General features: G+C 36.6%; 1 long non-coding RNA gene across 1 annotated transcript; it reads right to left on the bottom strand.

Annotated features, from left to right (window-relative positions):
- Positions 1–249: 249 nt before the first annotated feature.
- LOC148970806 (uncharacterized) lies at positions 250–13,385 on the bottom strand. The gene is made up of 3 exons (XR_016147737.1): positions 13,287–13,385; positions 10,754–10,823; positions 250–364 (listed from the first exon to the last, which is right to left on the bottom strand). It is a non-coding gene; the product is annotated as an uncharacterized LOC148970806 (long non-coding RNA).
- Between the last annotated feature and the right edge of the window lie 857 nt (positions 13,386–14,242).

Below are 14,242 nucleotides of genomic sequence, written 5' to 3'. Positions count from 1 at the left end.
GAATTACAAAACAGCCACTGTTATTTCATCTACAGATCTTAAGTGAACTGACCTCAGGGGTGGCCATGCTGAGAACTTCATTGGTCACGCAGCTGATGACCTCAGTATGTGACCTTAGCGGTGACCTGCTTGATTGACACATTTTCAAATTGCCTTTACCAACATAAACATATTAAGTAGATGGATGGATTTGTCCACAATCTTTTAAAAAAAAGGTAGTCTCTTCCGTGTTTTTTTGTTTACACACACCTGTAACGAGCATTTTTGCTCATGTGTTTCAGCACCTGTACAGTCGCTGACAGCATTCTGAGCGAGCGGGTCTCCACACTCATTAGGTTTCATTAGCGAGGTCGGTGAGAAATCCCTGAAAGATGCACACAGATGTCTTAAGAGGAAACACATGCTATGGTGCACTACTTACTAAGTTGTTGAGGAATTTTTTGCCATCATAAACAACAAACTAATTCATGTTTAATTGTCTTCTTGTAAACTGGAAAAGAGAGTGTAAATGAATATATGTGAATTAGTATCGTGTTGACTTTAACCGCACGGCTGCCAGATACCATTACAACACTTTAAACTGCAAATGCATTTATTCCCTTTTGTTTTTACTGTGCCAAATCAACTCATAATGGAGTATATTTTACTCACAGCAGGTGAACATAATTATTTACTGCATGCAGAGTTTATTATAAAATGTTGCCGTTTCCCTTGTATACTTTGGTTCAAACTGTTATATTGCATTTTTAATAATGTGTTAGCGTGTAGAAACTTTTGACTCATGACATGAAATCTGCTTCAAATAACATTTAGACAAACTTTTAGTTATAGAACGGAACCCCTAAGGGAACATGGTGATGGAATTAAATATGAAATGGAGCAAAAATTATATTTCAAAACTTTTGATTTCTCTAAAATATTTAAATCCCCCAAGACACCATTGCATTCACTTGCAAAAGCATTGATATGCATCTTTTCACAGACAGTGAATATATATTTTGTTTAAAAGATATAATTTGTTTAATCATTTCGTGTTGCATAACCTTGGCATTACATTTCAGAAAAACTAATTAATACGCCTGCCTGAGTGTTTTTAAAACAATGGAGGCCAATTTGATATCTTCCTCTATTCTGAATACCTTAATCAAGCACTCTGGATTTTTATCTGTTTTGGAAAGTCATCTAACTGCTATCGCACATTTCATCTTTTGCTATTAGATCAAATGGGAACATATATATATATATATTTTTTTTTTTCCATTCAGCACTAGAGACATCAACCAAACTAAAAGATGACTTCTGCTTACGAGAATGAAGCCAGATGTAAAAAGGGTCCATATTGTACATTATTTCCATCATAAAAGTTTTGCAATATTTCTCGAGCAATGACAACGCTTTGTGAGAGGACGCAAAAGCATTGAAATATCATTTTTCCATATGTGCGGTTTAGCGGTGGTTTATCTCTAATTTAATAACCACAACACTAAACGGCTTGGGGAAAATTGTGTTACGGTGTTCACATTTTTATGTTTTAAATTTGCGGTACATAAAACAATGATAAGTATCAGAAAATGTTTGTAGATAAAATCAGAACTTCTCAATGCAACTGTCAGGATAAACTTTATGCACTCAAAACAGCGGAAATATTTAACTGGTAACTCTGGACCTGTTTTTTGGCAAGTGGTCTTAGATCAGGCATATGCGAGTAGTTGCCTCCTTTATTGGGGTTCAAATGGGTCTTACTTGCCACCCCAGAGTGACAGGAGGTTAAGCAGAGAGTGTGGGAGACTACCGCCTCTCTCTGCCCCCTCAGGGTGAACGTGTCAAACGGTGCCAAGACAGGTCTGCCCTGCTACCCCACAGGTCACTTCCAGGAGTCCCTATTGAAAAGCCATTACTCCCAACCAGTAGGCAATACTAGTCTGTCAGCTTATTTCATCATCATAACCCCTAGGAATTCCTCAGCAGTTGGTTTTTTACACTTTCGTCTCTAATCAATTTACACATGCTGTGAGCACTTAAGCTATCTGAAGTTTCCTTTCTTTGCAGAGTGGTATTTAAAATGCTAAGTCTGCTTGTGGAATACATTCAGCTCGTATATCATTCCTAGGGGGGTCCGCACTTTTCTGGAATACTTTCGATTAATGAACCAGATGGTATTTTCACAACAACACCTGCGATGTTTTGGCACCTTATATCCCAAAATAAATTTGTACCTGGAAAACTTTCCTGGCAGTGACAGTTAAAATGATCTCGAAGCACCCTGCCCTTTGCGAACCTGTTAATATCTCTCTAACATCTCGACTGACTCTAATGGAGGTGATTTTTTATTTTACCACTTATTTTTTTGGTTGCAGTTCAGTGTAATCTTTCAAAGAGACACATCTGTCTGGGATAAGTTCCAAAGGAGCAGAGGGGCAGAAAATGTAAAAGCCAATTTCCATGTGTCGGGTACTTATAAGTTAATGTGCGGCGAGAGCTTTGCAAGGGGAAACCTGCCGTCAGTGTCTCGCTGTTTGGGGTAAATTTATTAGCTGGACAGATGCGACCACATGACACGCTGCGTTAGGAATGCTGGAAGTGTCCGAGTGAACGAGTGTACGGTTTCCCATTTATTTTTATTATTTTGTCTTCTGTAAAATTGCCAATTACTGTTCATTTGTCTCAATTTATTCATCCCCCCCCCCCCCCCCCATCAAGCATCGTTCAGAATAAACTGGTATGTTACGGTCCGGCGTACACATGTCAGGATATTTAAGCCACCTGGAAAGACATTGTACACTGAGAGAATATAAAAGTCCTAATGTATGTGTGTGCTGACTAAAAAGCGGACACAATTCAAATATATATAAATAAAAAAGTATATACTGTATATAAAAATTCTGCCTAGTAGGTTACAACCTGTAAATAGACTACTGCTCAAAAGTTGGGGTATGTAAGATTTTTTTTTAATTTTTTTTTTAAATAGGCTGTTATGCTCACCAATTCTGCATTTATTTGATAAAAAAAATACAGTAAAACGAGTAATATTGAGAAATATTATTACAATTTAAAATATGTTTTCTATTTTAATAAGACTTGTAATTTATTCGTATGATGGCAAAGCCGAATTCTCAGCATCTCAACTCCAGTATTCAGTGACATGTGATCCTTCAAAAATCATTTTAATAGTTGGTGCTCAAGAAACATTTCTAATTATCAATGTTGAAAAATTGAAAAAAGTTTTTCATTTTATACAATATTTTAATATTTCAAGAAAAGTTCAACATAGCATCTATTTGAAACAGAATCATTTTGTAACATTGCAAATCTTTACTGTCATTTTTGATCAAGTTAATGCATCCTTGCTGAATAGAAAATATTTATTTAAAGCCACATTGTTATCTATAGGGCACAGCTTTCAAATACTTGGTCAGCTTTGCTCTAGCAGTACAGCGTATTTTCAGAAACCCTCCATCTTCCCCAGCTCCACCTGTACAGATCTGCAGGTAATTCATGCTATATTGTGCAGCAGAAGCATGTCTTATTTGTTCACAGCATGTATTGGTATCGGCAAGTCATACTTGCTCTGCAGCAGCAATAACCAACAACAGCGTAGCAGATCTATTCCACAAAGACCAAACATATCAGCATGCTCATATCCATTGCCAAACACTCTAATAAATATCTAATAAATAAATAAATCATACTGAGCCCCAAACTTTTGAAAGTATCTTTCAGAGAGAGAGAAAATGATGGGAAAAGACAATTAATGTGTGATATTTCACCAGTACAAGCCACCCCAGATGCCTCAAGGGTCACAGCGATCTGACAATTAACTCAGTTGCCCTCTCGCATGGTGGCTTGGCTCAAGACAGGAGTGCTGTTTGACATCAGGCTAAAGGGTAAAATGAGGAAGGAAGCACTATGACATGAGGAAATGCATTAAACGTTTTCAGTGTTTACTCTAAATTGAAACTTTGTCTAATAAAAACAAGCAGAGTGTGGAGTACAAGACTAAATAGTTTGTTTTGCAGTCTTTTAGACAGATAAATAAATGTCAAAAGAAATTTTTACAGTGTCTGTAAAAAGAACGAACTGCAAAGTGAAAACGAGCGAATCAAAGAATCATCAGTGGGCTTTAGTGATAAACTGCAGGCCACTGCAGTGCTCAGAGCAGTAATGTGCAGTATCTAGTGATTTAATTAGAGCATAATGGATTTGGCTAATCAGTGACACAATGTGTTGTTTTACGGTCCTCCGTTGAGAATACTGCTCATTTCAGAGCAGATAGCGAACAGGAGATTATATCGCTCCTCACTGACAAATTGCAACCCAATTCATTACTGGACCAGGATATGTCGGCGTAAAAGATCAAATAAATGATAAAATCCTATAATTCAAGGATTTTGCTTTTACATAAAATGTCGGGTTTCCCTCCCTGAATCACCAGGATTAGTATATCGCATGAGTCACTCTCCTATAGGACCACATGAGAGGCAGAACTGGCCTATTATGTCTCCGTCAGCCTTGAGCTTTCTCCAGAAATCATTACTGTATGCGGCCCGCTCATAAACCTTGACTTTCCTCGGTTAGACTGCCAGGACAGTGTTTTTAATCACGCAAACATCAACAGCCCTGTTTATCTAAGAGTCCAAATCATTTATCTTAAAGAAAATCACAAAAACACCTTTATAAAAAAGGATGTTCGGAAAGCATGTGGTATTTGCAAACATTATGCATTTTGGCTTTTCTAAAATAGAAAAAGGCATTGACAGACTGTCCTTCTCTATCTGCCAATCTTTCCAAGTTTGCCAATATCCTGTCTGTGCTGGCACCATGTGGGGATTCACATGGGGCGCCTGAGGCACGGAGATGTGATTAATTTAACTGTGTCAAATAGTTTTACTACCAGGTTTCACAGTGTTTACTGGGAGGAAGAAAATGGTCCTTCTACAATTTTTATCCAGTGGAAAGTTCACCTTCTGTGACCGACACGGGTGTCTGTTTTATTTCCTGTTTTTCTAGGCTGCAGAAAAACCAAATCATTTTCTAACATAAACCTTATTCTATAATTTAGACATTACAACATAACCGATTTAACACACATTCACTGTAAAATCTAACAGCTTTAGTTAACTTTACTTAATGTCCAATAATTTGTTGAACTTACTTAAAACAATTTAGTGATCTGTACTGTCTGCATGCTATGCCTTTGTTACTCAGAAAACCCAAGTAAACATTGCTTGGCTGGTTTGAGTACCATTTTGCCAAAGCAAAAAAAAAAAAAAAAAAAAATCACACCATTATTGTGATTAGTGTTCCCCTTGGTTGGGCACTTGGAACTTCATTTATATTGTAATTCTCTTCCAATTAATGCAGTGATGCAACATGAATTCACAGATATTTGATTTCAAAGGAAGTGAAGTAATAAATATAATATATATTATACTTAAATTATTTCCATGTTTTGAATGAATGTATTAATAATAAATAACAACTATATCATTTCATATATAATAATGATATTTTAATATTTTATTGCTAACACTTATGGTATAAACTTTTAATTGGGTTGATATTATCCCTCTACATTTGTGACAAAATCTTTATCCTAATTGTGCTTGAGTCACACAGAGATTTCAACATTCAGCATGCAAACCACAACAATGATTTAATTAATTAGACCATTACAATTTTATTTGTTGTCTCTTGTCAGTATAACCCCAATAACGACAGCAAATAAAATTGTAAAGGTAAAATAAAGCCAAAAATAGTAAAAGAAAGCAATTAATTTATTCATACCACAATGTACTCTGGGAGAACCCTTCCTCAGATCACAGAGAGAATTAAGTTGACAAAACATAAATGTATTAAGTAAGAATAACTTTTAAGTTCTTTTCTTAAGAAATTAAGCATAACTTAATTGTTTTAAGGCAATGAGTTTGCACAACTGAATTAAGTAACATGAACAAATTAGATGTTACAGTGTTGTTCAACATCATTACTCTATTAATTACTAAATATAAGCATGTTTTTTTACATATAGAAATTTGGCTAACTCTTTACAATAAGGTTTCATTTGTTAACATTAGTTAACTATATTAGTTAACATGAACTAACAATGAACAATACTTTAACAGCATTTATTCATCTTAATCTCAACATATTTTAAGACTGAAACATTAATATTAACATTGTTATTAACTAACATTAACAAAGGTTGATAAATGATTTAAGAGCTCATTGTTAACTAATGTTAACAAATGAGACCTTATTGTAAAGTGTTACTGAAATTTGTCATAAATGTCAGATCCTTATTACATTATGATGAAATATATTTCATACAGCTTATAGAGGTTTATTTTAAAAAAAAAACACTCAAGCAGTGTCAGCAAGTATACAGGTTTAGTGAAACGGACAACTGATTCATTCAAAAGATCTGACTCAAAACAATGATTCATAAATGACTACTTCTTAAATGAACACAAGAGCTAGAGCAGATTTTATTCAGAACTAAACAATCTTTCATACAAAGTTCTCATATACTTTTAGGTTTCTTTTGAATCCTTTTCTGAAGCAAAGCAACATGATTCATCACTCATTGTAATCGCATGAAAAAGAGTGACCATCACAGTCTTCAAAATTTGAGTACAGGTTAAGAATGACATGAGGATGAGTAAATGATGGCAGAACTTTCCCTTTAAGAGGAGTCTAGATTCAGACCTAGACTGTCTGCTTAATTAGCAACATATGCAAAGTCTAAAAAAACTCCAGACATACACAGACTTCTTGGATCCGACAGTTAAATCAGATCCAGTTGGAGAGAGAAGCCTGATAAACAACTGAATTAATCTGACTTATGCTGATGAATCGCAAGCAGTCTTTTTTATTGGGTAACATCTGTATTCATTTCCTTCCATAATCATATTTCTGATGTTAGCTTTACTCTTTCGCTTAAAATGAAATTTACCGTTGTACAGCGCAGAAATTTAATTTCACCTGATATATAGAAATGCATTGAATATGAATGAAATTTGCAGTAACCCATGATTTATGTCTCTGATTTACAGTTCGCAAAGCTGCATGTCCTCCCTAACAAGAAACATTACATTGAAGATCAGTATAAAAACTGTTATTAGTTGCTTAGCAACATGTCATCATGACAGTGTGCCATTTCATATTTCTTCAGGCTATAATCCCAGTGGTGTTGCTGGACTTTTGTTCTTCCACCTCTCTGCAGACACAAACTGGAGTATGTGTGTGTGTGTGTGTGTGTGTGTGTCTTTTTGTGACAAGCGGCCTAACAAAGCCTCATCGTGCAACACTACATTTCATAATATACACAGGGGGTGAAATGGAGAAATCTTTCACCGACCCCTTCACATATGTCAACACGATAACAGTGACCATGTGTCTTTCCAGTATATTGACCAGAAAAATCAAAACAGCACGCCTCATTTGCTGTGCTAGGGGATGGACTTTCGAATTCATTTTTAGTTGAAGCATCAAACTGCTCTTGATTAAGCTACTAATGATGCGTCAGTGACAACAAGCTGCCTTGTGGCTCTAATTGATCTCCCAATATTGCTCTGTGGAGATCTCTCCTACCGGCAGTGTGGGACAGACTATTTTAAGAGATGATGCATTATTCCTCTAAAAGTCAGTGGCTGAAATGGTGAAAAAGAGGGGTGAAATGATGGCTCCTCTTACAAGATGGCATAATGAGCCTCGCCGTAAGATCCGCCCATTAAAACGAAACCCCATGTTTGCCATCGTTAAAAAAGCAGCAGCATTTTCGCAGGTCATGACTGATAGGCCGCTCTGATACAGGCTAAGCTAATTGTTGAAATGCTCATTAAATCAGATAAAGTAGCACATAAATCAGACTGAAGGTTTGAACTATGGTCAGCCTTTGCCGTTTGGCTGGAGTAAATCTCCCAGGGACATTTGTTCAGTGCTTTAGATCTCATTACATCTTTTTCTTGACACATTTCCAGCACTTCTGATACTGTACAAAGCCTGGACTTAAACAGCTGCTTTCTGTGGGCCTCGGATAAAAGTCGAGCTTGACATAATGTTGCAAATCTGAGCATGAAATGAGAATTGTTTTATGTGTTGGATTTGGGTTTAACAGCCTTGTTGGTAAACCCTCAGACACAAAAAAATGGCAACAAAACATTGTTACGGGCCATAATTCTTTGCATAACGTGGCATGCACTCTATCGTAAATTTAACCGAACAAGCAATTAAACAATACTGACGTAATGCTGTACATGGGGAGAAAATCTCATAAATATTGATGGGCTGGATCGAATATTTGGTTCCGAGAGTCCTGACATGTACTAGGCGACCAGACATCGTAAATAAAGGTTAGCGATGATGAATGAAGCACATTGTGAGATATAAAGCATCGATTTTATTCGCCCTCCTCTGTTTCGTGACCCGTTGGCAGTCTGAAGGCAACACTCCATCAGATCCCGCTGCTCTCTTGGAATAGCAGGGAAACGCATTTAAAGCCTCATTTGGAGCACATGTTTTGGGTGGGGGAAGCCAAATGTTGACATGCAACACAATTTCAGTATGCCTTGCTAAATCTGCAATGTGATTAATAACTCGCTGGCTTTTGCTAACCACATGCAAACGGATATGTCATCTCTCATTACCGGTTTATTATCGACTAATCGATATTTCACTGCTGTGATGGTTTTACCAGATGTCATCAAGCAAATTGAGATCCAGTGTTTCTTAGATTGAAAATAATCCAACAGGCTTTGTTAGCACAAATAGGGAGGCTTTCCAGATAGTCTTTTTGCCAACCAAATAGGCCCGAACCAGACTTGAGGTCGCAATGCTGTTTTAAAAATATATCCAGATTAGAACTTTTTTTCAGACTACGTCATATTCTTTTAACTGTCATTTTGTTTTAATGCTCGACACCAATAGCATTTTGAGGTTAGAAAACATTTTATTTACAGTATTAAATTCTTATTTATTAAATCCAGGTAACTGGTTGATGAAGCATTGATTCAAATTAAGATACTATTTATACAAAACGAAATTCACTTTAAAGAAAGGCTTTATACAAAACAAAGCTTAATGTGGTCAAAATTAGGTTTCCCGATTGCGCATCTTATTATATTCATGCTTGTGGTTCACTTTTCATAATCAACATAGATTAAATAAAATAAAACATCTATAAACATAAATATTAAACTAAACACATTTATTTAATGGCTACAACACGTAGGCCTACAATAACCTACAGAGAAATGTAATGTCGGAGTGGAACATTAGGGGTGCGTTTTTTGAATAGCCGTAATAATCAAATAATTCCCATTGATCGTTGAATATTATTTTTTGCTTTAAATCCCATATCTCTACAAAATACGAAATGTCTTAACAACAGACCAGCACCATAGCACACGAAAGAAAGTATAGGCCTAAATAAATAAATAAATTAAATAAAAATAGCCTACATTCAAGTAGCCTAAATAATAAATAAAGGAATACAAGAGGCTCAGTAGTTTCTGCCACATTATATTATATTATTATTATACAGTTCAGCAGTTGTTGTTGTCGTTACGTGACTATCTGACTAGTCGACACGTGGGGTGACGACATCATCATTTCACAAAATATCCGGATTGGCCGTAACCACGAAAATGCAAGGGTGTCGTTTTCAGATTTATCCACCCTGGGACCCGGTTTCAGTGTCCCAAAACGCCGGATCCGTCTGGGCGAAACGCCAATACGACAAAAAATTTGTAAGTATACAGCTAAACGTCTCCGTGTGGACATGGCCTTAAAGAGATGCACCCAGTTCACATTGCATTTGCGGGATATGAAGTCACATTGTGACAAGTAAAGTTGCAAATTCAAGATATTAAGTCACACTGTAAGATTTAAAGTCACAATTGCCAAGCATAATGTCACATTGTGATACATAAAAGTCAAAATTGTAAGAAATAAAGTTACACCGTGAGATTTAAAGTCGCAATTACAATTGCATTAGAAGATATACAAACTAAAGTCACAATTACAAGAAAAATATTGTAATTAATGAGGTCACAATCACCTTTTTATTTATTTTAACTCTGAAGCCGATATGGGCTTCCAAACATGTATGGGCCTCAAAATGAGAAATAAAACAGGAAAATACAAATACCAAGTTAAATTAAATTTTAGTCGATTCCCAGAGTCCTGCCATGTACCACCTGGGGCAATCGGCATACCCCAGTTAGAGAAGCACTGCTCTAAATGAAAGACAGCAGGGTAACTCCCTCTTCTCACACCTCTCTCTCCTCTTGGCAGACAGAAGATTCCGGAGACACTGTACAACTTTGACACCAGTCGTTATTTTAGCGAACGCCTAATTTCATGCTGACAAGTACAGAGCCAAGAGAAATATTCATTTCAGCCGTCTCCAGGAGTTTAGATAATCTGGCACTCTGAGACGGCATATGGAAAAACTGAAGTCGAGGAACTGTGTGCGAGCAGTGTGTATAAATCAAGACCTCTGAGGAGGGGATAAAATATCTCTCACGAAATGTTTACATTCACAGTATAGCTCAATCTGTTTTCTGTTCACTTTGTGCTAATAAGGTTTAAGTAAATGACATGGTTTTGAAATTATTTGTGCGAAGACCACTTTGTATTTTCAAGCAAACCAATCGCTCCCCATGCAGATACATAGATCTTTTAACAAATTTGAACAAATGGGGAAGGCAAGAGGTTATTTAAGTTTGCTGTATATTTAAGATGTAGTACTTACCGAACTTATTCCTATGGGACGTGACTGGTCTCGCAGCTCTCTACGTCTGTACGAAGGGAAATTCAGATAGCTGTAAATCAGGATAGAAAAAGAAAAAAACATCATACTCTTTCCCATAATGATATGAAGTTCATGTCTGAAAACCACATCCTTCACATTGCATCTGGCTGCTTGGTCAATGTTAAACCATAAACCACACCAGCGACTCAGCACTCATTGGTCCAGCCATCTGCACAAAATTACACATACATCAGTTTGGCAGAGAAAACTCGCTAACTACTTTAAATCATCCTCAAATTGGCAGCAGTTACAAGCGCTAGGTTTGAGTAGATGCATGGTCAGGTCATTATATGTCAGGCTCAAAATACATGATCAGATTCCTTGCTGTCAACATGTCTTACTATTTGGCAGAGCAATAACAATATGCAGAGCTCTGACAGTGCAACATTTTTAAAAGTCTCTTGTGCCAGTACGATCACCAAGGTAACACTAATAAAGATTTAAGATGTTCATTGTTTACAAGCTTGTACAGACAAAGTGAGCTCAGTTCAAAATTAAACGTGTTTCCGCTCTATAAAATGACAGTTTAGCCTAAATTGTTTTGTCCCTTGCTCCATTTGTAATACTGTGCATGAGTAATTTTGAGTATTATTGTTGCTGTAATACCTGTGGTCAAATCAAAACTATATGCACAAGCTAAACGATGCAGTGCTAATGCAGCTCTTAGGAAACAGATAAGCTTTAATACATAATAAAGCTGACTGTGATATGCAGTTTGATATCCAGACAGGGAACAGTCTCTCTTGGAAACAGGAGATTTCTGTTAGACGATTTTTTATGCATTTTACACACTAAAATAAATCACGTCAAGTAACTTTTATTTACATAGCGCTTTACAGATTGTTTCGAGGTAGCGAAAAGTTGAAAACCACTTAACTTCACAAGCAAATTGTAGAAAAGTGTATATGTCTGAGAAATTCTGATCACAAAGTCTACACATTTCTGCTATTTGTTTGGGGTCTACTGCCAAAGCAAAATTATTTTAATAACATTTCATACCATGTTGGTAAATTAACGTTGAATAATGGACCGTATCGCTGCTTAAACGGGCCTAAATGAGAGCCAAGTCCACTTTCAAGGTCAAGGACGATGTGAATTTAAAAGGAAATGGCATTTTTCACTGAGTTCACTTAAGGGGTCTTTTGTGTGTGTCTATATCACTAAAGAAATTTAGAAGAAGAGCTATTTACCACTTAAAACTAACAAAAGTAACTTGATTCCATCATATACAGTATACTGCAAAATAAATGGCACACCTCTCAGCTCATGCAAAGCCAGTATAAAGGAGATGGTAAGCAGAACCTACACAAACCACAATAGAATAGAGCCAAAAGAGCCTGTACCAGACAAGGATAATGTTACTCTAACACACTTACCACAACTGACTTAATTACACCGCCCTTAGTGTTTGACGCTTTCTAGAGATCAGCATTGTTTGAAAGACACTTCATTCAGCTTTCAAGCTAACACACATGCAAGCATCTGCTCACAGGACCTCCCATGGCAGCACTCTTTACTGAGAGCAGTTTGACATCTCCCTTACCCCTGAACACACACGCTCAGACGCTCTCCTTCCTGTCCCGCATATGACACTGTCCTGTTTATCAGCTTTAATTTCACTCTGTTGTCTCTGCTTACTGCTGTAATTGAGCTGTCCTGTCGCTGAACCGGCCCAGTGGGACCCGTATGTAATCAGCCAGGTGCTCCCACAGGCCTCTCACTGTCTGTGACAACTGTTACAGATCCCTGAGGCGCTCTCCTGCTCACCTGTTCTACGTGTAGCTCTGTCCCACATCTGAAGCCTTCATGCATTTACAGTTAACACAGTGTTTGTTTTAATTGTTAATTAGGACACGTTATTGTTTATTAGAACATGTTCCTTTGTAAGAAAGAATATTTAGCATGGTGGAATGAAAGAAAAACATTGGAGGTATATCACATGACATGGATGAGCATAATGCTTATTAAATACATGTAAATAGCCTACTTCATTATCAGGTAAAAGAAAATATTGTGTTTTAAAGTCTTTTAACTATTTTCCATGTGTGTGTCCCTTCTGTCCAAAATCTAACTTGCCTTTGCTACCCTAATGGGCCGTTTTCACAGACTGATGTCGCTTTTCCACTCCACAGTTATTATAGAAAATTAAGTAATTCATATTTTACTTCACATAAAAAAATATAGCCTAGATATTACACTAGCCGTAGCGCTAATTTACAAAAAACGAAATACTGATGTGAGGGTGTTTAATACAACTGTGTGTGCACTGTGCAGAGCAAGTTGTAGAATAAAACTTCAAAGCATCGTCAAGTTATGTTTAGCACAGGCTTTTTGTTTATAATTGAAAACAAACTAAAATTAGTTAGAAAATGACGACTTCCACTTCTGAAAACTGCGAAAAAGGGTCCATTTAATTTCCGGACAGTTAATTAACTTAGTAATCATGCATCTTTTTGTTTGTGAAAGTACCTACTTGTTTGTACATCATGTACCTTCGCCAGGTTTATTTCGCGTGTTCGTGCATCTCGTAATCTGCAACTGCTGCATTGATTGAACGCTCCGCAAATTCGATGCTTCAATCGCATTGGCTGAATATGAGGGAAGGGGCGGGCTTTATCTGAATTTTAAAGAGATAATTCACCCAAAAATGAAAATTCTGTCAAGCTACTCACCCTCATATTCCAACCCCGTAAGATTTTCGATCATCTTTCGGAACACAAATTGAGATATTTTTGATTAAATCTAAGAGCTGGATCGCTCCTCCATAGGCTTCTAAGGGATTGAAACTTGCCTGCCCAGAAAAGTTATTAAAAACATTGTTAAAATAGTCTAAGTGACTACAGTTTATCAAGCGTCGAGAATGCTTTTTGTGGGTAAAAAAAACTAAATTAACAAGTTTTCTCAACTATTCATTTCCTTCTCCGTGGGCCTCGAGTTTTTGCTAATTTGTGTTGCGAAGATGAACGAAAGTCTTGCAGGGTTGGAACAACATGTGGGTGAGTAATTACTGACATAATTTTCATTTTTGGGTGAACTAACCCTTTAAGACAACACAACAATGCTATAAAAATGCACAATTATTTCAACTCAGGAAACTTGTTTCAGACAGGTTCTCATCGCACCAAATAACGTCATGTGTTTGTTCTAATTTTTAATTATATTTACAGATAAACAATAAAATATCTACTTAAATTCGTAATTCTTTGTTGAAATGCAGTCAAGAGTTGCATAAAATAAAAAAGGACATTTAATAGGCTTAAATAAATTTGCTACATTCAAGACCCTTTTTATTCTACATCTAAAAACCAAACCATTGGATTCGGATGTGCCTCGTTGCCTTCCTATCTCCGCGTGCAACCTGCAAATGTATCATTTTCCAAGATTGCAGCCCTTCTGTTTTCCATGGAGGCTGTTTGTCTGTTGGTCAAG

This window comes from Pimephales promelas, chromosome 19 (assembly GCF_988280905.1).
Source record: "Pimephales promelas chromosome 19, fPimPro1.hap1.1, whole genome shotgun sequence".
NCBI lineage: Eukaryota > Metazoa > Chordata > Actinopteri > Cypriniformes > Leuciscidae > Pimephales > Pimephales promelas.
The sequence above is the reverse complement of the archived record's forward strand: the minus strand, read 5'-3'. Positions and strand labels throughout refer to the sequence as shown.